The 27,695-nt window shown below is 43.5% G+C and overlaps 1 protein-coding gene and 2 pseudogenes across 2 annotated transcripts in view; all 3 read right to left on the bottom strand.

Moving 5' to 3' along the window:
- The window catches only part of KBTBD12 (kelch repeat and BTB domain containing 12), a 142,488-nt gene that overhangs the window by 19,682 nt on the left and 95,111 nt on the right, over nucleotides 1-27,695 (bottom strand). The window lies entirely within an intron of this gene.
- LOC149458261 (U2 spliceosomal RNA) lies at nucleotides 1,084-1,236 on the bottom strand (annotated as a pseudogene).
- LOC149458260 (U2 spliceosomal RNA) lies at nucleotides 6,569-6,721 on the bottom strand (annotated as a pseudogene).

Here is a 27,695-nt window from a genome sequence, read left to right as displayed (position 1 = left end):
TTTCAGCCCACGGAGGGCTAAAGTCCACTGTTGGCTGATGTAATTCAGCCGGTCCAGGCTGGGAAAAGATCATGACCATACGGCCTAGATCCACCAAGGAGCCTGGATAACACCTGGCTTGATCCTCTGAGAGCCTGAGCCAGTCGCTCCCTACCCCTCCACAGCCCAGCGCTTTTTAAAATCTGCACCTGAATTGCATCACATTAGCGTTCTCACCCATTCGATGCGATTTCTGGCAATCGCATCACGTTTTACGATCTGTTTTGGGGTGTCGTTAATTAATTTATTTATTTATTAATGACACCCACAAACGAAAAAACCCGTAAGTGAATCACAAAAAAAGTGCAAGTGTAAAACACCACACGAAAAAGTGCACTTAGGGGTGTGCTTTGTCCCTCCCCCAAAGGGGATGGACCTCTATCCTGATCCCCCGGGGCACGAAGCTCCTGACAGGGACAAGGTTCCCATGTGGTCCGCCTAGCCAAAAGGCCTGGCGGACCACCGTTCCTTGTGGCCAGCTGAAGCCAGCCACTCAGTACTTGGTCAGGGGGCTCTCCCGAAGAGAAAACCCCCTAGGGACAGGGGAGGAAGGAACCAAAAGGCCACACATCCTCCCCCTAGACTTCAGGGTAGGCCCGAGGACCCACACCCTCCATCCTGTGAGGAAATAAAACACACACATAAGAGTGAAAGTGACAAAACGTGGGAGAGTATAAATTAAATAAATAAAAAATAAAAAAAGTGGTTGTGCCAAATTGTGCACAGACCAGGCCCTGAGGCCCGTAGCAAAAATTGCCCCGAACATAGCCAGAAGGCCTGGTCCTAAGGGCGCTGTGCAGAAAAAGTGGTAAACACAGTGGCCATGTGCCTTTTCACACGTTGGGGTCCCACACCCAAGTGTTACTAAGAGCACCCCTGAGGCGACCACTCTCAGGGGGCACTGATTTGCAGACTTTCTGCCTTCCCGGCTCCTGGCCAGACAAGGTAGTTCTGTTCGAATCAGGAGGAACTGGGCCCCTCCGGTCTTCCCGGGGGAATTACTCTCGGGCCCCAACAGCCTGTGGGCGCCTCGATTTCTGTTCCAGCCGGTACTAGCCGTCAGGACCCTCATCATACCAGCAGGGGTACTATACAACCAGTCATCCCCGCAAAGCTAGAATGACCATGGAGCCCCCTACTGGACACTGATAAGAACTGATACTACACTTGATCTTAGCCAAAAGGCCGAGAAGCGATTATTAATGACACCTATACCAGATCTCATGAACGTGATGCAATTGCGGGAAACACACAGAATTTAGCAATGTTTCCCGCATCGCATTGGTGTGAACCTGGGCTCAAACATTGAGAGTGCACCGGGTGATTATAATGAACCAGAGTCACAATCAGTTTGCAATCAGTCGAGTGGAACAAGCAGCTATTTCTTTACAGCAACATAAGGTAGGAATCTGCTACAAAGTTTGTTAAAATCCCTGCAATGTACAGAGATCAAAGAAGAAGAAGAAGAATGAAAAGAAGAAGAAGAATGAAAAGAAGAAGAAGAAGAATGAAAAGAAGAATGAAAAGAAGAAGAAGAAGAATGAAAAGAAGAAGAAGAAGAATGAAAAGAAGAAGAATGAAAAGAAGAATGAAAAGAAGAAGAAGAATGAAAAGAAGAAGAATAAGAATGAAAAGAAGCAGAATGAAAAGAAGAAGAAGCAGAATGAAAAGAAGAAGAAGAATGAAAAGAAGAAGAAGAAGAATGAAAAGAATAAGAAGAATGAAAAGAAGAATGAGAAGAAGAATGAAAAGAAGAATGAAAAGAAGAAGAAGAAGAATGAAAAGAAGAATGACAAGAAGAAAAAGAAGAATGAAAAGAAGAAGAAAAAGAAGAATGAAAAGAAGAAGAATGAAAAGAAGAATGAAAAGAAGAAGAAGAAGAATGAAAAGAAGAAGAAGAAGAATGAAAAGAAGAATGAGAAGAAGAATGAAAAGAAGAATGAAAAGAAGAATGAGAAGAATGAAAAGAAGAATGAAAAGAAGAAGAAGAAGAATGAAAAGAAGCAGAAGAAGAATGAAAAGAAGAATGAAAAGAAGAATGAAAAGAAGAATGAGAAGAATGAAAAGAAGAATGAAAAGAAGAAGAAGAATGAAAAGAAGAAGAAGAAGAATGAAAAGAAGAATGAAAAGAAGAAGAAGAAGAATGAAAAGAAGAAGAAGAATGAAAAGAAGAAGAATGAAAAGAAGAAGAAGAAGAATGAAAAGAAGAAGAAGAAGAATGAAAAGAAGAATGAAAAGAAGAAGAATGAAAAGAAGAAGAAGAATGAAAAGAAGAAGAAGAAGAATGAAAAGAAGAATGAAAAGAAGAAGAAGAATGAAAAGAAGAAGAATGAAAAGAAGAATGAAAAGAAGAAGAAGAAGAATGAAAAGAAGAAGAAGAAGAAGAATGAAAAGAAGAAGAAGAATGAAAAGAAGAATGAAAAGAAGAATGAAAAGAAGAATGAGAAGAATGAAAAGAATAATGAAAAGAAGAAGAATGAAAAGAAGAAGAAGAAGAATGAAAAGAAGAAGAAGAATGAAAAGAAGAATGAAAAGAAGAAGAAGAAGAATGAAAAGAAGAAGAAGAATGAAAAGAAGAATGAAAAGAAGAAGAAGAAGAATGAAAAGAAGAAGAAGAAGAAGAATGAAAAGAAGAATGAAAAGAAGAAGAAGAAGAATGAAAAGAAGAAGCAGAAGAAGAATGAAAAGAAGAAGCAGAAGAAGAATGAAAAGAAGAAGAAGAAGAATGAAAAGAAGAAGAAGAATGAAAAGAAGAATGAAAAGAAGAAGAAGAAGAATGAAAAGAAGAAGAAGAAGAATGAAAAGAAGAATGAAAAGAAGAAGAATGAAAAGAAGAAGAAGAAGAATGAAAAGAAGAATGAAAAGAAGAAGAAGAATGAAAAGAAGAAGAATGAAAAGAAGAAGAAGAATGAAAAGAAGAAGAAGAAGAATGAAAAGAAGAAGAATGAAAAGAAGAATGAAAAGAAGAAGAAGAAGAAGAATGAAAAGAAGAAGAAGAATGAAAAGAAGAAGTATTCCAGTACAGCAAAAAGTGTATCTGCAGAGAGCTCCGCTATTTCTGACAGTTCTCTGACAGTTCCTTCACATTTACAGCGGTTGAAACATTGTATCTATTTATTTCCGAATAAAAACATCTGTATCCTAAATGGAAACAAATAGATACAATGTTTCAACCGCTGTAAATGAACTGTCAGAACTGTCAGAAATAGCGGAGCTCTCTGCAGTGACACTTTTGCCGGCTGATCGGGAAAAATTCGATTCGTGCACTAGAAGTTTGCTAAAATTCGGATTCGATGCGAATCGAATTTTTCCTGAAATTCGAAATGAATTCCACTTCGCCAGGTTCGATTCACTCATCTCTAATTATAGATGCATAGAGGGGAAAAAAATGTTTGTAAAAAAAAAAAAAAAAAAGATGAATAAATATTAAAAAATAAAAGAAAAAATAACTAGATCACAGTTTGGTCTAGTTCAGTGCCAGGGTTAGGGTTTGGGTTAAGATCAGGGTCAAAGGTCAGAATTTAAAATAAAATTGGTATCAGTGTCAATTCTGACATTTCTCTCAAATTGTAAAAAAAAACATAATTTTTTTTTTAGCTAGAAAACTACTTAGAACCCCCATATATTAAATATTTTTTTTAAGCGGAGGCCCTGGAGAATAAAATGAGGGGAGTTACATATTTATATCACATGATATTTGCGCAGTGGTTTTTCAAACGCATAATTTTTGGAAGAAATACACTTTAATGAAATTTAACCCCTTGAATCCGACGTAACACAAATATGCGGCCTCACAGAACTGGGCTTTTTTCCATGGGGCCGCATATTTGCGTACCTGTCTTTGTGCTGGGTGCACGCCACACGGCGCGCTCACAGCACAAAGACTGCGGTGTCACTGAGAGCCCCGGGTCCCATTCTAACGTTCGGGACCCGGTTCTCCTTATTCCAGGTTACATGATCGCTGTGAAAGCCTTTGATTGGCTATCACAGTGATCAGTCACTGTACAGTCCGACCCCCTTGTTTTTTTCTCTCTCTATAAATGGAGGAGAGAGATACATTATAGATGCATAGAGGGGAAAAAAATGTTTGTAAAAAAAAAAAAAAAAAGATGAATAAATATTAAAAAATAAAAGAAAAAATACCTAGATCACAGTTTGGTCTAGTTCAGTGCCAGGGTTAGTGTTTGGGTCAAGATCAGGGTCAAAAGGTCAGAATTTAAAAAAAAAAAATGGTATCAGTGTCAGTTAGTGTCAATGTCAGTGTGTTTTAGGTAAAAAAAGACAAAAACAAAATGCGCACTATTGTTTCTGGGCTGTACTACGGGTACAAACAACAAATAACATACATATATCTGTTATTGCTGCGATCGTCAAGAGCTGGAGAATTTATTTTGGGTCGTTCTTTGGTGGTAGGTTATGGTAGTAACAAGAAACAAACAGCTAAATTTAAAAAAAAAGTTTTTTTTTTTACTATTTTGGGCCAAGTGCACCATATAATAATGACTCTCCTGGAAAATAACTACCCAGTCATTATTATATATATTATAATAACTCTCCAGTTATTTTTATATATGAAATAATAACTCCCCACTCTTTATTATTTATATTATAATAACTCCCCAGTTATTTTAATATATGAAATAATAACTCTCTCTATGTAATAATAACTCCAAAACAGAAAAAGGCGTAAATTATCTAAAATAAATAAAATTTTTGAATTAAATCTTTTTTATTAAACAAATGAGACTAACAATGTTTTTTTTTTAAGTTTTTACATTGTAGATTTTTATTAAAGTAAACAAAAATTACACGTAGAATTGAGAAATATCAACATACATGTAATCAATTTAAGCTCTTACTTTCAACTTTTATGTCATTTAGCTTCTTCAAAACTAGGGGAGTTATTATTACATAGAGAGAGTTATTATTTCATATATAAAAGTGACTGGGGAGTTATTATTTCATATATAAAAATGACTGGGGAGTTATTATTATTTGGGAGTTAATATAACATACTACACCAGCTTTCATTTGATAATAAAAAAAAATCAGGAGATAGCCATGACCATTTACCACCAAATGAAAGCCCAATTCATCCTGAAAAAAGCAAGGTATAACTCACCTGGATGTACAAAGTAGTTGTGATGATCTGTACAGTTTTACTAACACATGTCAACGTTGCAAAATTGTGCTTAGGCATTTACATTTGTTTTACCCTTAGGCGTGAAGTGGTTAATGCACAAAAAACCACAATATACTACCCAATTTTTTGGTAAAATGTGAAAGATGGTCTTATGCCAAGTAAATAGAAACCAAATATCATGCTAACAAATTACATACGCAACAAACTACAGTACCTAAAAGAGAAATACAGCCAAAGCTCGTTTGGCTGCACTTCTCATGTGGATCACAGGAATGTAGTTTGTTCTGCACTCCTTTGACCCATTTTCAGCCCACGGAGGGCTAAAGTCCACTGTTGGCTGATGTAATTCAGCCGGTCCAGGCTGGGAAAAGATCATGACCATACGGCCTAGATCCACCAAGGAGCCTGGATAACACCTGGCTCGATCCTCTGAGAGCCTGAGCCAGTCGCTCCCTACCCCTCCACAGCCCAGCGCTTTTTAAAATCTGCACCTGAATTGCATCACATTAGCGTTCTCACCCATTCGATGCGATTTCTGGCAATCGCATCACGTTTTACGATCTGTTTTGGGGTGTCGTTAATTAATTAATTTATTTATTAATGACACCCACAAACGAAAAAACCCGTAAGTGAATCACAAAAAAAGTGCAAGTGTAAAACACCACACGAAAAAGTGCACTTAGGGGTGTGCTTTGTCCCTCCCCTAAAGGGGATGGACCTCTATCCTGATCCCCCGGGGCTCGAAGCTCCTGACAGGGACAAGGTTCCCATGTGGTCCGCCTAGCCAAAAGGCCTGGCGGACCACCGTTCCTTGTGGCCAGCTGAAGCCAGCCACTCAGTACTTGGTCAGGGGGCTCTCCCGAAGAGAAAACCCCCTAGGGACAGGGGAGGAAGGAACCAAAAGGCCACACATCCTCCCCCTAGACTTCAGGGTAGGCCCGAGGACCCACACCCTCCATCCTGTGAGGAAATAATACACACACATAAGAGTGAAAGTGACAAAACGTGGGAGAGTATAAATTAAATAAATAAAAAATAAAAAAAGTGGTCGTGCCAAATTGTGCACAGACCAGGCCCTGAGGCCCGTAGCAAAAATTGCCCCGAACATAGCCAGAAGGCCTGGTCCTAAGGGCGCTGTGCAGAAAAAGTGGTAAACACAGTGGCCATGTGCCTTTTCACACGTTGGGGTCCCACACCCAAGTGTTACTAAGAGCACCCCTGAGACGACCACTCTCAGGGGGCACTGATTTGCAGACTTTCTGCCTTCCCGGCTCCTGGCCAGACAAGGTAGTTCTGTTCGAATCAGGAGGAACTGGGCCCCTCCGGTCTTCCCGGGGGAATTACTCTCGGGCCCCAACAGCCTGTGGGCGCCTCGATTTCTGTTCCAGCCGGTACTAGCCGTCAGGACCCCCATCATACCAGCAGGGGTACTATACAACCAGTCATCCCCGCAAAGCTAGAATGACCATGGAGCCCCCTACTGGACACTGATAAGAACTGATACTACACTTGATCTTAGCCAAAAGGCCGAGAAGCGATTATTAATGACACCTATACCAGATCTCATGAACGTGATGCAATTGCGGGAAACGCACAGAATTTAGCAATGTTTCCTGCATCGCATTGGTGTGAACCTGGGCTCAAACATTGAGAGTGCACCGGGTGATTATAATGAACCAGAGCCACAGAGTCACAATCAGTTTGCAATCAGTCGAGTGGAACAAGCAGCTATTTCTTTACAGCAACATAAGGTAGGAATCTGCTACAAAGTTTGTTAAAATCCCTGCAATGTACAGAGATCACCCCGAGGGGAAGGATTTTTCTTAACAAAAGTAATGTTACTATTTAACCCCCCCTGCTGCCTAGCCCTGGCCTTCCTTTAAAAGCTTCTGAATACCTTGGGGGGGTTAATTGTGGGAAGAATCTACGATCATGTAACCACTGTGATTGGCTGTCACTGTGGAGTTATGATTGGGGGCCAGTCCCATAGACTATGACCCTAGGTTCACATCTGTGCGGGTGGTGCCGCTGCGGATCCGCAGGAAAATCCGTGCAGCTGCACCACCTGCACAGAGAATTGCGGACCCGCGGGCGGGGGCCATTTGTTCCAATGGCACGCCGCCCGCACTGGGAAACACAACCATACTGGGCACTGAAGTTCCGGTCCGGGCTGCGTTTCCCAAAGAAGTGCAGGGACTTCTTTCCCTGCGTGTCACGGGGCATGGGAGCAGGGGCGGACTGACAACTCATGGGGCCCTCGGGCAATAGGGGATCATGGGGCCCCTGTGTATTTGCCCATAACTCAAAAAATCCTATGAAAAAGGTATCAGGGGCATCTCATGGGGCCCCGTACTGACCCCGGGCCCTCGGGCAGTGCCCGAGTTTCCAAATGGTCAGTCCGCCCCTGCACGGGAGTTCATTCAAATGCAAAACGCGGCCCGCACGGCCACATAGGTGTGAACCGGGGGTCAGTCACTAGTGGAGACAAAGAGCTGTCTTTGTCAGCTCAGTCCCTGTGCCGGTAGCGCGTAGCGAGTATGCTCTCAGCAAAAGAAGCATCGGCCACCCGGAAACACATATGTGCACCATGTAGGCGTTAACGCCAACCCTTTTGCAGGCAATAGGCTAAAATCCTTGCAATGTACATTGATCACCCAGAGGGGATTAGCCTAACTCCTTTCTCAGCTCACAGGCCAGCCTGTATCCTCCTCAATATTTGAATGGTGGATCCAAGGGACTTGTTTTTTTTCTTCAATAAAAGTTGAGCTACTCTTGTAAAGGATGAAGTTTTTTTTTTACCTTAATGCATTCTCTGCATTAAGGTAAAAAAAAAGTGTATTGTTCTATTGTCAGCTCCCCCCTCTCCCAGCCTCCCAAATACTTACCTGAGCCCGATCTTGATCCAGAGCTGAGCAGCAGTGCTTCTCTCTCTCTCCATCCTCACAGAGCACTTGGCTCCTGCTACTGTCAATCAAATCCAGTAATGAAAGGGGGAGGGGGGGCTCTGGGCGTAACCAGACCTAATATCCAAGTACCGCCAGCACGCACACTCCGCTCCTCACAAGACCTCCTTCTCTCTAGTTCCCTGGTCTCCTCCTCCCATGCCCACCTCCAGGACTTCTCCAGGGTGTCACCCATCCTCTGGAACTCCCTGCCCCAACCCATCAGATTATCACCTACTCTCCTCTCCTTTAGGCGCACCCTGAAAACCCATCTCTTCAGGGAAGCCTACCCCACCCCCTGCTAACTTGCCGACCTCCTCCACTCTTCCTACCACTCCATCCCCTACAGCTATCTCCTCCTGTGCCACCATCCCCTCCCTCCTAGATTGTAAGCTCCAAGGAGCAGGGCCCTCAATCCCCTCATGTTTTGTATTGTATTGGTATTGTTCTGTCACATGTTCTGTCCCCCTTTGTAATGTACAGCGCTGAGCGAACTATTGGCGCTTTATAAATACTGTATTATAATAATAATAATAATAAAAAATAACTTTACAATCACTTTAAGCCATGACAAAGCTAGAAAATCGGACCTAAGAATAATCGGCCGATTTTCGCTCTGTTAGTGGGGCAATGGCACCGGCCAATATTCATGGTTCCTCCCCATTTCGTTTATCGGGCATGCTGGAAAATTTGTGGAAAACTACCAATTTTCTAAATTATTGGTGGCACCATCGGATTACAGAACAATGTTTTCATTCGGAATTTGAACCATGTATGGCCTGCTTTAATGCTGAATATACAGGCCCATAGCAGGTATGTAAAACTTTCTCCAAGCCTTAGGGGTTGTGCAGGTAGGTACAGAACTGAATCGGTTAAAGAATCAGATGTCATTATTTTTTTAATTAGGTCTGGTGAGTATTGAGTGTATTATTCTCCTACTGATCAATAAATCATTGTTTCCGCTACCATCGGACCTATGTTCAGTGACCAGTGAACATAGGTCAAGTCAACATACCATGGCAACCATCAATCCTTCTTTTTCTGACCGAAGTTCCAATTGTTTCTTCCTAGTGATCATCAGTGTGCGTAGATATGAAGAATGGAAACATACAGATCATCCAACCCTTGAAACTGACTAAAAATGGTGGAAAATACCGAAGGGTGGACAAGGTGCCTAAAAAATAATAATCGTCTTTTGCACTTTGATTTTTGGAAACAGAGGTCAGACATGATGCAGAGTTGTTATATAACAATATATTGCAGTTTAGATGTGATTTTTTTTTTCAGCCAGGTACAGAAAATACCCATTGAACCTGCCAGAAATCCAGTGTCCTTGTCACTTCATGTGTACTGAACTGCTTTTGGATCAAAATCCACAGAATGCAATGCTGCTCCTCCAGAGATACGGTGCAGAGAGTGGAAGTTGTCACCCTAGGACTGGAAGTGTGTTACAGGCAGGATCGCCGGTTGAAAAAAAAGCCAACCAGATCCAAAAGATGGGTAGTATATAAAATTTTTGTTTTTTAGTTTAGATACACTTTAAGACAAGGCTGAGGAACGTTAAAAACATAAAACAATAGAGGGAACCATGAAAGGGCCAAACAAAACTGATGTAACCTGCTGGAATGCTCAAAGTGGGACAGTAACCTAGTAGATGTTCTACTTTTGTAGTTCTCCCTAGTTCAACCATTCTCAACCAGGGTTCTGTAGAATCCTAGGACTTCTCTAGAGGATGCTAGGGGTTCCTTGAGCTGTGGCTGACCGACATCCCATTTGATGGTACTTTCCTAATTCCATGCCCAATGCCATTGGCAGAGCCATCTGCATGACACCAATGATCTTTTTAGCTGTCTGTAAAGGTGGTGCCAAATTACCAGATAGGGAGAGCAGGCACTAGGCTATGAGCCCCACGCTGTTTAAAGGCCCCACAACAACAGAGGGGGGGGCCCAAGGTTTTGACTGTCTAGGGGACTCCACAGTTTAATCTGACCTCTGGATGGGTGGTCTTTAGACTTTGGGCCACCACTTTAGACCATCACAGCAAGGGGAACATTCTTTCCACTGACCATCAATATAAGGGGCATTTTCCCACTGACCCCCAATTAATTCGTTTTTAGCCATTCCCTGAGAATGGAAAATTATTTTAAGGGTTCCTCTGGTGTAAAAAGGTCAAGAAACGTTGCCCTAGTCACTGTAGATGCGTTTTTGTTTGAGGGTTTTTATTTATTTATTATTTATTCATTACAGGTACTTATATAAATCCATCAATTTATGCAGCTCTTTGCATTTATTGTACATTCACCTCCTAGGTCAGTCCCTAACCCTCAAGGGGCGTCGTACAATCTAAAGTCCCCAACTCATATTCATACATACACATACTAGGGCTAGTTTAGACAGACGGCAATTAATTGTCTACATTGGGATTTATTCCCCTCAGGGGCGGACTGACTATTTGGAAACACGGGCACTGCCTGAGGGCGCGGGGTCAGTAGGGGGCCCCATGAGATGCCCCTGGTACCTTTTTCATAGGCTTTTTTGAGTTTGGGCAAGGACACAGGGGCCCCATGATCCCCTATTGCCCAGGGGCCCCATGAGTTGTCAGTCCACCCCTGATTCCCCTAAGTCTCTATTTTTCACTACTCCTTTACTTCTATTGTTTCTGTCTACCTTTAATGTGTTCCTAAATGTTCCACTGAACCAAGATCGCGTGCTGTCAATGTTTTCATCACCCCAGGTAAACGTATTCAAGGTTTATTTTAGTTTGATGGTCTAATTGCCTACATTGGGATTTGTTCACCCTAAGTTCCGTTTTTTTCACTACTCCTTCACCTCTCCTATTGCCTCTGCCTATTTTTATTGACCAACTGATCCCAGATCGCATGTGGTGAATGTGTTTTTTATCACCCTAGGTCTCTAAACAAACACAAGTTTTATTTTAGTTTGAAGGTATAATTGCCTACATTGGGATTCATTCCCCATAAGTCTCAGTTTTTCACTATTACCTCTGCCTATTTTTATTGTCCCACTGATCCTGTGTGCGGTCCTTGCGTTTTCATCGTCTTGGGTCATTAAATGTACACAAGTGACCGCTGTACCTTGTTGACTGAAATAAATGCAGCTGTCACCAGCCCAAATTTTCTCTGGGGACACTGACTTCAAGAAAATGGAGGTTGTAAAGTTGTCCACAGTCTTAGCATTTATGTTCCTCAATGCCCTGGTAGTAAAAGTTCACAACCAAATGATTCAATAAAATAGAATTTCAAGCCAGTCAATTAGCCCCAAACCTACAGTATGTAAATAAAACATTTATTTTAATGAAAACCTCATGGTAAAACAATTATTAGATCTAGTGGCAGGAGTAGATGAAGCTATATCCAAGCATTGACTTTCCCTGAAGGGGTCCCACTTGGCTCTACCAGCTCCTGAACTACCCTATTGGTCAGTGAGGCCACCCATAACATTAAAGGACCAAAAACCAAGGAGCATCATGAATAATTGTCCTCTTTTTGAGTTAATACTTCCAGGAAACACACAAATTTGGATTATAAAGTTCACTCAATTTACCTATTATTTTTTCAGGTGCTTATATAGTGCTGTCAATTTATGCAGTGCATTACATATATATTGTATATTCACATCAGTCCCTAACCCTCAAGGGGTGTACAAGCTAAAGTCCCTAACTCACATTCATACATACATATACTAGGGACAATTTAGACAGGAGCCAATTAACCTACCAGCATGTCTTTGGAGTGTGGGAGGAAACCAGAGGACCCAGAGGAAACCCATGCAGGCACATGCAAACTCCAAGCAGGTGGTGCCATGGTTGGGATTTGAACCAACGACCCCAGTACTGCCAGGCGGAAGTGCTAACCATTTAGCCACTATGCTGCCCTTTACCTATATTTGAAGCTTATAATATCCACTGAGAGCTTGTGGATGGGGCTACGGACGCTGGTCACGCATTTCTGTTGCGAGCTACTCTCATGCGCCAATACATCGGCGAGGCTGCGGTGAGGTTAGAGAGAGGATGTGCGAGAATCTAGGTCTCCATTTTTGTATACATAGAATTAGTGAATGCCATTCAGAGGGTGACACTATGAGCTGAACAGTAGCCAATATCATGATGGCAAGAAAAATTGGAGAAGATATGTTCAACAATCACAAGCCCATAATACCAGGTCAACCTGCCAGGTGCCAAAAGCCAAGCTGGGGCTCTTCCTATGCCCAAAATTGCCATTAAATCCAGGATGAAAGAGCCAGCGGCACTCCATTAGAATTCTGTAGATGTAACTTTACTGACCTGGACAAACAGGCATAGAGACCCTGTCTCTATTTGTGGGTGACAGGCAGGGGCATATTTACCACAAGGCAAACAAGGCATGTGCCTAGGGCAGCATTTTTCAGGGGGGCAGCAGCATCTTTCAGGGGGGCAGCGGCATTTTTCAGGGGGGCCCCGAAAAAAGGAATGGAAGAAGGGACACATGCAGCATGGGGACCAGGTGGGATCTGAAAGAGGCTGCGGCCTGCTTGATGGTGTATGCAGAGCCTGACTCTTGTTCCCGGGGATGTCCAAAGCTGTGAAGGTGAGTGTCTTATCTCTCACAGGGGTGGGGGGTTGCCACTGTATGGGGGGCGGTGGTAGTGGAAGGCTCTCTCAGGTGTAGGTGAAAGGGGGGCTGGGGTGTTGTTGGTCAATGTCAAGGTCTCTCCGTTGGGAGGAGGGGGGGGGTGATTTTTGTCTTGCCTAGGGCAGCACGAAATCTAAATACACAACTGATGACAGGCATCATAAAAGGAGGTCCCAGTCTGGGACTATGCATCTCTCTGTCTAGAGCAATAAAGTTGCATTCATGTTGCTGGCTCTTAATCCCACTATAACAGGCATATCTGTCCCAGTTGGGGAGATTTCTCCTCCATTTCTTTCCTGATTACAGGCCATTAAAGGGAACTGAAAACGTTTCCACTACTCACCTCTCCTTCTAAAAATGCTACCTTCCCAACCATCATTTTTCCCCATTTGATTTTAATACTTTGAATCACTAATTTCCAGATAAGGATTTCTTCATTTTCCAATCTTTATACTTGTTCCAGGTAAGTTACTCTAAAAGTCGTGAAGCTATAGAGTGATTATAACAGCCAGGCGTTTTCCAAAGCAGACAAGCAATGACAGCCGAAATACTTCTTCCATGGCAGGTATAATTAAATGTCTGACCATGGAATAGACTAAAGTTGTTTCCTAGTAAATGTAAATAGAGCACTAAACATTTAGAATTTTGTTCAGATACCCAGTCCTTTGCATATGTAACTAAACTATGTTATTAATTCTTAATATATGGCCAGGTGTTGGTGGACATCTGACTATCACACCAATATAAGTGTCAGGACCTGGATCACCTGCTGGTGGCACTGTGGTTCCTTCCCTGGGCAGAGAGTTGTAATTCCAGCTTGCTGCTGGGAGGGTATTTAGGTCCTCCCCTATTAGTCCCCCTCACTCCAGTGTTTTGTTTGCTGCCAGATACTGCTAGCTATTATTTTGTTCCTGCTCTTTGATTGTGCTGTCTGCCTAGTACCTTTACCCTGCACCCAGGCTTTTTCCTACTCCCTCTTATTCTTGACCCCAGTTTTGGTTCCCCCTTCCTATATGTTCCTGGCACCTCACCTTGCTTTCCTGTGTTCCCCATTTGTATATAGTTAGTTATTTCAATAGTTAGGAAATCTGTTACTCTGTTAGGCCATTTGGTTAGGTATTTTATCACTGGGTTTTTGGTTCACTTATATCTTTATGTTTGCTGTTAGCCTGTGTTTGGATGAGAAGACCTGTTCATCCCATTGATCCCAAAAGTGTTCAGTAGGGTTGAAGTCAGGGCCTCTGTGTAGCAGACGTGAGTTCCTCCACATCAGTCATTCTTAACCTTTTTGCTCCTTGAGGAACCCCTAAAGTAGTTTCCAGGTCCCCAGGAACCCTTACTAAAAAACAATTCATCAGAGGTCAATGGCAAAAATTCCCCTTATAATGGCTGTCAGTAGGAAGAATCCAAACCTTACATTGGTGGTCACAATTCCACCCTTACAGACTGCTAAAAAAAATAATTGGTATCATGGATTTGCCAAGTTGTGCTGGTCCTGGAATTATGCAGGCACCATCAAATAGAAGGTCAATCAGCCACAGCTCGAGGAATCAGTAGCAACCTCAAGAGGAACCTTAGTTGAGAATGGCTGCTCCACACCAAATGTATCAAACCATGTCTTTATGGAACTGGCTTTGTACACAGGGGCACAGTCATTCTGGGTTAGAAAAGAACCTTTCCCAAACTGTCTCCATGAGGTTGGAAGAGTGCAGTTGTCTAAAATGTCATTGTATGATATAGAATTAACAGTATCCTTCACCTTCACTGGAGACAATCAATTTCCGTAATTTGGAGGGGTGTCTACGTACCATGTAGGTGTGGTGGTTGGGTGCAGGGACGGACTGACAACTCATGGGGCCCCCAGGCAATGGGGGATCATGGGGCCCCTGTGTCCTTGCACAAACTCGAAAAAGCCTATGAAAAAGGTACCAGGGGCATCTCATGGGGCCCCCTACTGACCCCGGGCCCTCGGGCAGTGCCTGAGTTTCCAAATGGTCAGTCTGCCCCTGGTTGGGTGTGCACATATGTTTGACCATATAGTGAATCTAAACTATAGCAGTAATATAGATTTACTGGTACTTTAATTTTGCTCTTCTATCTCACTGTCCGAACATATCCCTTTCTGTGCGGTTACTAGACGTTTCATCAGCGCCTGGCCAGAACACAAGCATTGGAGCTCACAGGCATCCTTCTCTATCTGTCAAAAGCCAATCGGAATCTGCTTATACTACTCTTTGTAATTCCCAAATGTTTTATCTCTTTGTTAGACCTTTGTTAATGTGTCCTCATATTCTGCTGAAAGTCAACTGGCGTCCCGCTGCCTGCTTTATCACTTTGTGAATCGTTGAGGACCACAGAAGCAGGGCATGCTGGGAGCACCTTAGTGCCGCCATTATTGCCATTGTTTTCTTAACATATCATAGGCTTCGTTTGTTCTTCGTTCATTCAGCAAAGTCCTTTTCAGAAGGAGCCAGTTCATTCACCAGAAATGTGAACTCTACAATAGAGAGAAGCGACCTGATTTTATAAAGAGATCCAACCTTTTATCGTACTGTAACAAGAAACGAACTGTAGGAAATTCTCTCAATGATACATAATTAAAAAAACACATTAATAAAAAAAAGACACAAAGAGTGAAAGGAGACATATTATTCGGAAAAGAAAAGTATACAATTCAGATAAAGTAAAAAAAAAAACCAACACAGCAATGATTTAAACCATTCAAAGTAAAACAGATCTATAATGACTACACAATGTGCCTTCATTACTATCACCACCCTCAATGATAGGGGAAAAAAACAAAGACACACACACGGGAAATATATATATATACATACATACACATACTGTATATATATATATTGTGGGAACTCGCTTCAAAGTGGTAGAGCTTTGTTAACGCACACAGCAACTCGCTTTCTTTAAGGGCCTTTTTGCCCAATTTTATTTACAGAAAATGTCCCACAACATAAAGCTTCCCACCATCAAACAAAACAATGATTCAACCTCCTGGCTTACACTCAGCTTGATGTCTGCCTCCTGCAGACTTCTTAAAGAATTATGGCTCTTGCACACCGCTGGCCTCTAGCACACAGCTAGTCTCTAGCAGCCCCTTGCTGCTTTTGGCTTCCACCTCTCCTAGGTGAAGCCCACCTAACTTCCAGGCAGTGACCTCCCGTCTTCCAAGTGGAGCCCTCCTGACTCCTATCTGCCGGGGTGGAGCCCAGAACCCTGGTCCTGACTCTCTCTAAAGGCCTGCACACACCTGTGCAATCAGTCTCCTGTCCATTCCCAAAACCTGGTCCCAGGATTGGAGATTTCATCCCTCCCAGATCTCTTTGAAATCTCCAGGCTCCAGATCACAAAACAGACCTTACAAACAAAGGAGGAAAGTGAAAAGCCACTTTCCTCCGTATCAAACACTTACCCTGGAGCCCCTCAACCTGCCATGTTGAGAATCCTGGGTGACTGATTACCACACTGTCACAATATATATATATATATATATATATATATATATACCGTATTTTCCGGCGTATAAGACGACTTTTCAACCCCTGAAAATCTTCAGGAGGAGATGGCTGTGGGGGATGGAGTGGTGGGAGAAGTGGAGGAGATCGGTTGTTAGGTGAGGGTGGGGTAGGCTTCCCTGAAGAGATGGGATTTCAGGGTGTGCCTAAAGGTGAGGAGGGTAGGTGACAGTCTGATGGATTGGGGTAGTGAGTTCCAGAGGATGGGGGAAGTCCTATATATATATATATATATATATATATATATATATATATGTATATATGTATATATACTGTAGATATAGATATGAAACTTCTTGCTTTAATTCGCAGGAAGGACACACTATTTCTCTTCTGCAATAATGTTTTTTTTTTTATAAATTTCGAAAGATGATTATATTCTATAGAATGTAGAATTCTATTTTTTATATTCTATTTGTTTTCTATTCTGTGCTGTTCTGTTCTATTCTATTCTATACTATTCCTTTGTTTTCCATTCTATTCTATTTTCTATTCTGTTCTATTCTTTTATTTTCTATTTTGTTCTATTCTGTTCTGTTTTAAGCTAGTCTTTTCTATTCTATTCTGTTTTATTCTATTCGTTTAGAAATTCGATCAGCTAAACTATCAGCAAATTTTATATTTAGCCATAAACTAGAATAATATTTCTCAACCTTTTTCAGTCAAGGCTCCCTTTAAAATTCTGCCATTCTAAAATAAAATAAAAAACAAAACTAATAATTATACAGTGCAACAGCCTCTACACACATAGGACACCCAACATTAAAGGTGATTTTTTTTTTACAAAGCAACCTTTGCACACTGGGTACTAACTAGTATTCAAGTGTTTCTCTTCTCAATCAGTTTCTCTCCTTCATTCAGCTATATTGACCCCAGCACTGATGGAGAGGGGCAAGGGAAGGGCAAACAAGAAGGCCGTTAGGTGCCCAATGTCCTCCTTGTCAACCATTGATGTGATCAGTTGGTAGGAAGCCAGAGGCTGATGCACATGGTGCCCAAGGATGTAATGTTGCGCAATAAAAACCTGTGGATTGTGTAACAATAAAGGCGGGCTTGTTCCACCCGCAGGCTTGTTAACTATTTTTGGGCAGTTTGGGGCAATTTTTAGGCACCCCGAAGAATCCAGAAGACACCCAGCATGCCATGCTACTCTGGTTGGAATAGCCTGAATTAGAATGGTATGTTTGTTCCTGACTTAAAGAATAAATAATAATATTTTTTAGTCCTGACCATAATAAATAAAATAAAATATATATACGAAACAGCCACACATTGCTATAAAAAAATGTTATTTATGGGTATATTCGCAAATGAATACATTTGTTTTTGCACGGTCACATGACCGGGCCAGTTACTCGAGGTCCATTGCATCATTGATTCCTCATTTTAGGTCCAGGCTGACATCGATTTCCCTCCAGAGATGGAACGTGTAACACACGGAAGGTCTACCGGGAATTTACTTGTGCACCGAAGCAAGCATCTAATTACCTGAGCTGCTATTACCACGCCTGGATTGTGATGCAAATAGCAGAACCCAGTGTTAGCTAAGTAACCCTTCCCTAGCTAAAACGAGAATAAACAGTGGCTACTATACAGGGGCGGACTGACAACTCATGGGGCCCCCGGGCAATAGGGGATCATGGGGCCCCTGTGTCCTTGCTCATACTCAAAAAAGCCTATGAAAAAGGTACCAGGGGCATCTCATGGGGTCCCTTACTGACCCTGGCCCTTGGGCAGTGCCTGAGTTTTCAAATGGTCAGTCCGCCCCTGCTACTATATACCCGCAAATATTCAATGCTACCGTGCCGTAGGATGGGATAGTTTTTCTGCTTTCGATTCTTTCCTAGGAAGCAAAATCAACAACGGTGTCCCAATGTCCTTCTGAATATGCTAGATTCCTGGCCACCTTGGTGATCCTCCGATGTTTACAACACAATTAGTCCCTTGGGCTTATTCATTAAAACAACACAAGAAGAAAAATGAGTCTTCGAAAAAGAAAAAGATTGACGGAAGGACTGCAGAATCAGGAATGGAATAAAGGGTCTGGAAAGGGTAAAAGAAAATAAAAGTGCGAGGACATGGGTTGGTTGTAGCTCTACAGGAAAAAAAAGTGGTCAGAAAGGTGAGAAGGAACTGGAGGGGATGCTGTTCAGAGCTTCAGGAAATTCCTAGAGAGATAAAAGTTGGACCGCCAGCCTATGCCATGTTTTTTATTGTGGGTGGTCCAATGCAGGATATTTGTCATGGCAGCCAGTAGATTAGGGGATCATTGGTGTTTCCAAGGTGGATTGGGTTAATGAAGACACGGTGGCTAAATGGTTCGCACTTCCACCTGGCAGTACTAGAGTCGTCAGTTCAAATCCCAACCATGGCACCACCTGCCTGGAGTTTGCATGTTCTCCCTGTGCCTGTGTGGGTTTCCTCCCACACTCCAAAGACATGCTGGTAGGTGAATTGGATCCTGTCTAAATTGTCCCTAGTATGTGTATGTATGAATGTGAGTTAGGGACCTTAGATTGTACACCCCTTGAGGGTTAGGGACTGATGTGAATGTACAATATATATGTAAAGTGCTGCGTAAATTGATGGTGCTATATAAGTACCTGAAATAAATAAATAAGACACATCAAATGGTACCAGTTCTGTTTTGTATAGATGTCAACTCTCCAAGTTTTGCCAGAACATTCCTGAAAATGCGGAGTCCTGGGCTAGGTCCCGGGAGCACAGTGTCACCTTTATTTGAGTTACTGGGCATGTGTATCACCATCCTAGGTTAGGCTGATAATGAGGTTAAAGCAAATTTAGATTTTGGTTCCTCTGTAGCCGGTGGAGCAGATTGTGATTGTTTTTGTCTGTTCCGGGTCTCACAGGCTGCGGGCTCCACTACTTCTCCCTGCTCTCTAGTTGTTTCTAGAATATAGTTGATTGGAAGAGACAGATCCTAAGTTTGAATATTTTTGGAACTCTAGCCAATCCCTGAGGAGGTGTGCCCAGAAGGTGGAGAGAGAGCACTTAAATAGTCTGAGGCCTGGAGCAGCAGGGTCTTAACCTGAAGGAGGAGATTCCAGCCAGGAAGGGCTGCTACCCTTTTGGGCAAGCCAGCTGAGACCTTGCAGAGAGTTCACCGTGGTCCCAGCCATGTCAGGGTTGGGAGACCTATTTTTATGAAAGCAGTTCAGAGCCAAGTAAGGGGAAGCACTGAGGATCTGGCCTGGAGAGAGTGTCTAACCAATATTGGATGGGGTCAATCCAAATATCTGGAGGTACAGTGAGTAAGGGCCTGGAAGTGGGATCCTAGTGACTGTTTGTTGTTCATCCCCTTGGGTGACTGAGCTGCCCTGCTGGAAATCCCATCCAAGTTTAGCAAGCATTAAACTTCAAAAAGGCACTAGCTGCCTGGTTATATTGCTGTGAGATTTTGGGGGCTGCTGTGTACCTGACTGCCATGCACTCACGTGAGAATAGACCCTGGGACAAATCTGCAAAGCTCGTTTGGGGTCTGTGCTACACATGCATATCATATTTTTATAACACTTTAAAGCTGAACTCCGAGAATTATTTGTAATGCATACTTACATTAGTCTAGCTTGGCACAATGTAAGTATGCATATCTCATGCTCAATGGGCCACGGGGGGGAAGCTGGAATTCACTGCAGTAGTTGGCACTACTACAGTGATAGCCACAATCCTCCAGGACCTGCTGGTGTTCTATGCGAGTGCCTTCCTCTCTGCACACTAATCACCCTGGCTTGCTCGAACAACACTGCAACATTTCACTAAACACCTTGTATTTTTACAATAAAATATTCTGCAATCTCTGATTGGACAAGGTGGAGAGGAGGATTGGTGATGTCATGATCTCCACCTCATCCAATCAGAGAATGCCTTGCGTTCACTGAAAAAATACATGGCATTCTGTGAATGGTGGTGGTACTAGCAAGCAACGCCCTGTGGTCAGTATGCCAAGGGGAAGCACAGAAAAGCAGCAGGACACAGGAGATTGCTGCTATCACTGTAGAAGCACCAACTACTACAGTCATTTCTAGTTTCCCCAGCGGTCCATCAGGTATGGGAAATGCATATTTACATTGTGCCAAGATGGACCAATGTAACTATGTAATCCAAATAACTGCTGGAGTTCAGCTTTAACAAGGTTTTTAGTTATTATTATTATACAGTATTTATATAGCGCCAAAGGGTATGCTCAGCGCTGTATAGTAGCAAGGGGGACAGAACATGAGACAAGACAGTAACAATACACTACACGAGGGGTTCGAGGGCCCTGCTCTTTCGAGCTTACAATCTAGGAGGGAGGGGAAGGTGGTACAAGAGGAGATGGCTGTGGGGGATGGAGTGGTGGGAGGAGTGGAGGAGGTTAGTTGTTAGGTGAGGTCAGGTGTTAGGTGAGGGTGGGGTAGGCTTCCCTGAAGAGGAGGGTTTTCAGGGTGCGCCTGAAGGTGAGGAGGGTAGGTGACAGTCTGATGGATTGGGGTAGGGAGTTCCAGAGGATGGGGGAAGTCCTGAAGAAGTCCTGCAATCGGGCATGAGAGGAGGAGACCAGGGAGCTGAAGAGTAGGAGGTCCTGTGAGGAGCGGAGGGCACGGGTAGGGTAGTATTTGGGTATCAGGTCAGTTATGTAATTTGGGGCGGCATTGTGAATGGCTTTGAATGTCAGAGTTAGCAGTTTGAATTTGATGCGTTGGGCAATCGGGAGCCAGTGAAGGGATTGGCAGAGGGGGGTGGCGGATGTGGAGCAGTTGGTGAGGTGGATGAGTCTAGCCGCTGAGTTTAGGATCGACTGGAGCTTAGTTATACCCTACTGATAAAAAAATGGCTTTAGAAATTGAGTATGGTATTGGTTATCTTATTACAGGTACTTATGTAGCGCCGTCAATTTACGCAGCACTTTACATATATATTGTACATTCACATCAGTCCCTAACCCTCAAGGGGCGTACAATCTAAGGTCCCTAACCCTCAAGGGGCGTACAATCTAAGGTCCCTAACCCTCAAGGGGCGTACAATCTAAGGTCCCTAACCCTCAAGGGGCATACAATCTAAGGTCCCTAACCCTCAAGGGGCGTACAATCTAAGGTCCCTAACCCTCAAGGGGTGTACAATCTAAGGTCCCTAACTCACATTCATACATACACATACTAGGGACAATATAGACAGAATCCAATTAACCTGCCAGCATGTCTTTGGAGTGTGGGAGGAAACCGGAGTACCCGGAGGAAACCCACGCAGGCACAGGGAGAACATGCATACTCCAGGCAGTTAGTGCAGTGGTTGGGATTCAAACCAACAACCCTAATACTGCCAGGCGGAAGTGATAACCATTCAGCCACTGTGCTGCCCTCTGCCAAACGACAACTTCCTCCACTCTGAAACCCAAATATAGCAAATTTACCAAACGCATCAGACAGAACCAATGTTGGAGTAAAACAAGGACTGAGTTTATTAACAAACAGCGCAGTATTTATACACAAAAGCCTTCCCCCTAGACAGATATGGCCCACATTAGCCTTCCCCCTAGTCCCAGGAGAAAATTACATGATATAAACAAATAAACAATGGAACACAAGAAAGCAATGGATTCCTTCCCGGCACCTAGCAGTCTGGACTCTGGAGGTGATTAAACAAACTGAAAGCTAAACCTAATTACAGCAAACAACAGTTGAAGCTAGGAAACCTGTAACTGAAAATAACGTTTTTTAACCCCGAAAATGCTGGAATTCACCCCCTGCACACAGTTCCACTATGCACAGTATGCCAAGGGGTCCCAGAAAAAGTCCCTCCAGCCCTAATTGCATGGAAAAGGTAGCTGGTATAGTTCACAGCCAGCCAGGTACTCATGGAAGTGATTTAACCCTCTTGAAAAAAAGATTCCTTGTATTATTATTATTTCAGGTACTTGTATAACACTTTCAATTTACGCCGCGCTTTACATATATATTGTACATTCACATCAGTCCCTAACCCTCAAGGGGTGTACAATCTAAGGTTCCTAACTCACATTCATACATAGACATACTAGGGACAATTTAGACAGGAGCTAACTCACCTACCAGCATGTCTTTGGAGTGTGGGAAGAAAGCAGAGTACCTGGAGGAAACCCACACAGGCACAGGGAGAACATGCAAACTTCACGCAGGTGGTGCCGTGGTTGGGATCCAAACCAACAACCCTAGCACTGCTAGGCGGGAGTGCTAACCATTTAGCCACTGTGCTGCCCTTGTAACTCCAAGAGGGGGTCTCCTTAGTCCTGGATCCATAGTCAGTGGGAAGGAGGCTGGCCCCCAGGCCCCTCTAGGAGCCCATGTCACAGTAGTTTCCATAGTCAGAGGGAAGGAGGCTGGCCCCCAGGCCCCCCTAGGAGCCCATCTCACAGTGGTTTCCATAGTCGGTGGGAAGGAGGCTGGCCCCCAGGCCCATCTAGGAGCCCATGTCACAGTGGTTTCCATAGTCGGTGGGAAGGAGGCTGGCCCCCAGGCCCCTCTAGGAGCCAATGTCACAGTGGTTTCCATAGTCGGTGGGAAGGAGGCTGGCCCCAAGGCCCATCTAGGAGCCCATGTCACAGTGGTTTCCATAGTCGGTGGGAAGGAGGCTGGTCCCCAGGCCCCTTTAGGAGCTCATGTCACAGTGGTTTCCATAGTGGGTGGGAAGGAGGCTGGCCCCAGGCCCCTCTAGGAGGCCATGTCACAGTGGTTTCCATAGTCGGTGGGAAGGAGGCTGGCCCCCAGGCCCCTCTAGGAGCCCATGTCACAGTGGTTTCCATAGTCGGTGGGAAGGAGGCTGGCCCCCAGGCCCCTCTAGGAGCCAATGTCACAGTGGTTTCCATAGTCGGTGGGAAGGAGGCTCACCCCCAGACCCCTCTAGGAGCCTATGTCGCAGTGGTTTCCATAGTCGGTGGGAAGGAGGCTGGCCCCCAGGCCCATCAAGGAGCCCATGTTGCAGTGGTTTCCATAGTTGGTGGGAAGGAGGCTGGTCCCCAGGGCCCATCTAGGAGCCCATGTCGCAGTGGTTTCCATAGTGGGTGGGAAGGAGGCTGGCCCCCAGGCCCATCTAGGAGCCCATGTCACAGTGGTTTCCATGTCATAATGCGTTCTATGTAGCTGCTGGTACCTTTTTCTTCTGAATGGCCCAATTCTTGAGCTTGATTGGAGTTCCGTGTGTTCCTTCGTTTCAGCACCTCCCTCTCTCTGATCCGTCTGAAGCTCATACACCTTAGATCGTGGTTTAGAGGCTGCAAATGAGAGAATCACAAGACAGGAGGGACCTTGATATACAAGGCTGCATTAGACAATATAAATCCCTTTCTTGACTTCAACGCAGTTGCAGCTTTTCCTGGATGGGCTTTTCCTTGGAGTTTCCATTTAATTCAGACCCTGTGGCAAGCACCTCTGCTCACAACGCGTATCATATTTTCCTTGCAGGAAGTTATTGCAAATTGTTCCACGTCCTTCTCGTTCCAGCATCTGCACCCATTTTCATTGTTCCCATGTACTGCGCCCATAAATACACAATGCTTCTTATGCTGGGATAACCGCGGTGAGCCGTGTTCATGGAATTTCCAGCTGTTTATAAATAAAGCTTTTTCCTGTTTGCGGCAATGGAAGGATGGGCTGCATCCGTCACTTACATTCCCGCTGTAAATTTCAGCTAGCCTCACCTTACCTGAGCAGGAGTTACTCACGCAGTTCTCTCGTCCTGCATATCTGTGCTGCTTAAAGTAGACGCAAATCCTAAATGGAAGGTTGATAACGTACTGTGGATCATAAACAATCGCCATCTTTTTTATTTTCATTGTGACTTATTTCACATTTTAGATACTTTTTTCCATCTTGCTGCTGCTGATCTCCCCCATCCTCTTTCAGCCACATCCTGTTCATATGCACTCACTCCAGCATCTGCTACACCACATTGCTCTGGGCCAGATTCCCTGATGATGATAATTGTGGAGAATGCCTGCATAATGGTTATTCCTGACTAATGCACTTTGCATTACATACTATTAGCCTTTAAACTCTACATTACATACTCCTGACCTCTGCATTACATACTCCTGACCTCTGCATTACATACTCCTGAACACTGCATTACATACTCCTGAACACTGCATTACATACTCCTCACCTCTGCATTACATACTCCTGAACACTGCATTACATACTCCTGACCTCTGCATTACATACTCCTGACCTCTGCATTACATACTTCTGAACACTGCATTACATACTCCTGAACACTGCATTACATACTCCTCACCTCTGCATTACAGTTGCAAGAAAAAGTATGTGAACCCCTTGGGATTATGTGGAGTTTTGCATGAATTGGGCATAAAATGTGCTCTGAACGTCATCTAAGTCACAACAATAGAAGAACACAGTCTGCTGAACATAATACTACACAAACATTAGATGTTGCCATGGTTTAATTGCACATAACATGTAAACATTCACAGTGCAGGGAGGAAAAAGTATGTGAACCTTTGGACTTAATAACTGATTGACCCTCCTTTGGCAGCAATAACCTCAATCAAACATTTCCTGTAGTTGCAGATCAGACCTGCACAACGATCTGGAGTAATTTTGGACCACTCCTCTTCACAAAACTGTTTCAGTGTAGCAATATTCTTGGGGTGTCTGGTGTGAATCGCTCTCTTAAGGTCATGCCACAGCATTTCAATCGGGTTGAGGTCAGGACTCTGACTGGGCCACTCCAGAAGGCGTATTCTGAGCTGTTGCAGCCATTGTTTTGTTGAATTACTTGTATGCTTTGGGTCATTGTCCTGTTGCATCACCCATCCTCTGCGGAGCTTCAGTTGGCGGACAGATGGTCGTACGTTTTCCTGCAAAATGTCTTGATAAACTCTGGAATTCATTTTCCCATCAATGACAACAATCCGTCCAGACCCTGAGGCAGCAAAGCAGCCCCAAACCATGATGCTCCCTCCGCCATGTTTTACAGTGGGGATGAGGTTTTGATGTTGGTGTGCTGTGCCTTTTTTTCTCCACACATAGTGTTGTGTGTTCTTCCCAAACAACTCAATCTTGGTTTCATCTGTCCACAGTATATTTTGCCAGTAGTGCTGTGGAACATCCAGGTGCTCTTTTGCAAACTTCAAACGTGCTGCAATATTCTTTTTGGACAGCAATGGCTTCCTCCGTGGTGTCCTCCCATGTACTCCATTCTTGTTTAATGTTTTCCTTATTGTAGATGTGTCAACAAAAATGTTAGCATGTGCCAGAGATTTCTGTAGGTCTTTAGCTGACACTCTGGGATTCTTCTTTACCTCATGCAGCATTCTGCGCTGTGCTCTTGCAGTCATTTTTACAGGACGACCACGCCTAGGGAGAGTAGCAACAGTGCTAAACTTTCTCCATTTGTAGACAGTCTGTCTTACCGTGGACACATGAACATCAAGGCTTTTGGAGATACTTTTGTAACCCTTTCCAGCTTCATGCAAGTCAACAATTCTTGATCGTAGGTCTTCTGAGAGCTCTTTTCTGCGAGGCATGGTTCACATCAGACAGTGCTTCTTGAAACCAGTAAACTCAAAACAGGTGTGTGTTTTTTAAGGGCAGGACAGCTGTCAGCAACACATCCAATATCATCACACTGATTGGAGTCAAGGTTGGCTCACTCCTGGCTCCAATTAGCTCTGGGAGAAGTCATTAAGCTAGGGCCTCACATACTTTTTCCTCCCTGCACTGTGAATGTTTACATGTTATGTGCAATTAAACCATGGCAACATCTAATGTTTGTGTAGTATTATGTTCAGCAGACTGTGTTCTTTTATTGTTGTGACTTAGATGACGTTCAGAGCACATTTTATGCCCAATTCATGCAAAACTCCACGTAATCCCAAGGGGTTCACATACTTTTTCTTGCAACTGTACATACTCCTGAACACTGCATTACATACTCCTGAACACTGCATTACATACTCCTGAACACTGCATTACATACTCCTGAACACTGCATTACATACTCCTGACCTCTGCATTACATACTCCTGAACACTGCATTACATACTCCTCACCTCTGCATTACATACTCCTGAACTCTGCATTACATACTCCTGAACACTGCATTACATACTCCTGACCTCTGCATTACATACTCCTGACCTCTGCATTACATACTCCTGAACACTGCATTACATACTTCTGACCTCTGCATTACATACTCCTGAACACTGCATTACATACTCCTCACCTCTGCATTACATACTCCTGACCCCTGCATTACATACTCCTGACCCCTGCATTACATACTCCTGAACACTGCATTACATACTCCTGAACTCTGCATTACATACTCCTGACCTCTGCATTACATACTCCTGAACACTGCATTACATACTCCTGACCTCTGCATTACATACTCCTGAACACTGCATTACATACTCCTGACCTCTGCATTACATACTCCTGACCTCTGCATTACATACTCCTGACCCCTGCATTACATACTCCTGAACACTGCATTACATACTCCTGACCTCTGCATTACATACTCCTGACCTCTGCATTACATACTCCTGAACACTGCATTACATACCCCTGACCCCTGCATTACATACTCCTGAACTCTGCATTACATACTCCTGACCTCTGGATTACATACTCCTGACCTCTGGATTACATACTCCTGACCTCTGCATTACATACTCCTGAGCACTGCATTACATACTCCTGAACACTGCATTACATACTCCTGAACACTGCATTACATACTCCTGAACCCTACATTACATACTCATGAACTCTATATTACATACTCATGAACTCTATATTACATACTCCTGACCTCTGGATTACATACTCCTGACCTCTGCATTACATACTCCTGAGCACTGCATTACATACTCCTGAACACTGCATTACATACTCCTGAACACTGCATTACATACTCCTGAACTCTACATTACATACTCATGAACTCTATATTACATACTCCTGACCTCTGCATTACATACTCCTGACCTCTGCATTACATACTCCTGACCCCTGCACCCTGCATTACTTACTACTGATCTCTAAACTCTGCATTACATACTACTAAACTCTGAACTCTGCTTCCTACTACTGTCCTCTAATGGGGGCCATAGATGGGTCGAAAATCGGCCGGAAAAAAAAATCGGCTGATTTTTGCACCGTTAGTGAGTTAATTGGTCGGCCGTTTTTCGGGGTTTTGGCACTTTTTTTTATCGGTAATGTTGAAAAATTCACGGCCTATTTTGACGATTGGCCGATTTTCCCGGCAATGATGGGCAAACCGGCTGATCATTTTACCGATAAAAAATCTGCGCATGAGCCGTAAAGCAGAAGAAGAAAAAAGAAGAAGAAAAAAAAAGAAGAAGAAGAAAAAGAAGAAGAAGAAGAAAAGAAGAAGTAGAAGAAAA

Source organism: Staurois parvus, unplaced genomic scaffold (genome assembly GCF_062004578.1).
Source record: "Staurois parvus isolate SC_StPar_1 unplaced genomic scaffold, SC_StPar_1.0 ptg000290l, whole genome shotgun sequence".
NCBI lineage: Eukaryota > Metazoa > Chordata > Amphibia > Anura > Ranidae > Staurois > Staurois parvus.
This window is presented reverse-complemented; position numbering and strand designations above follow the sequence as displayed.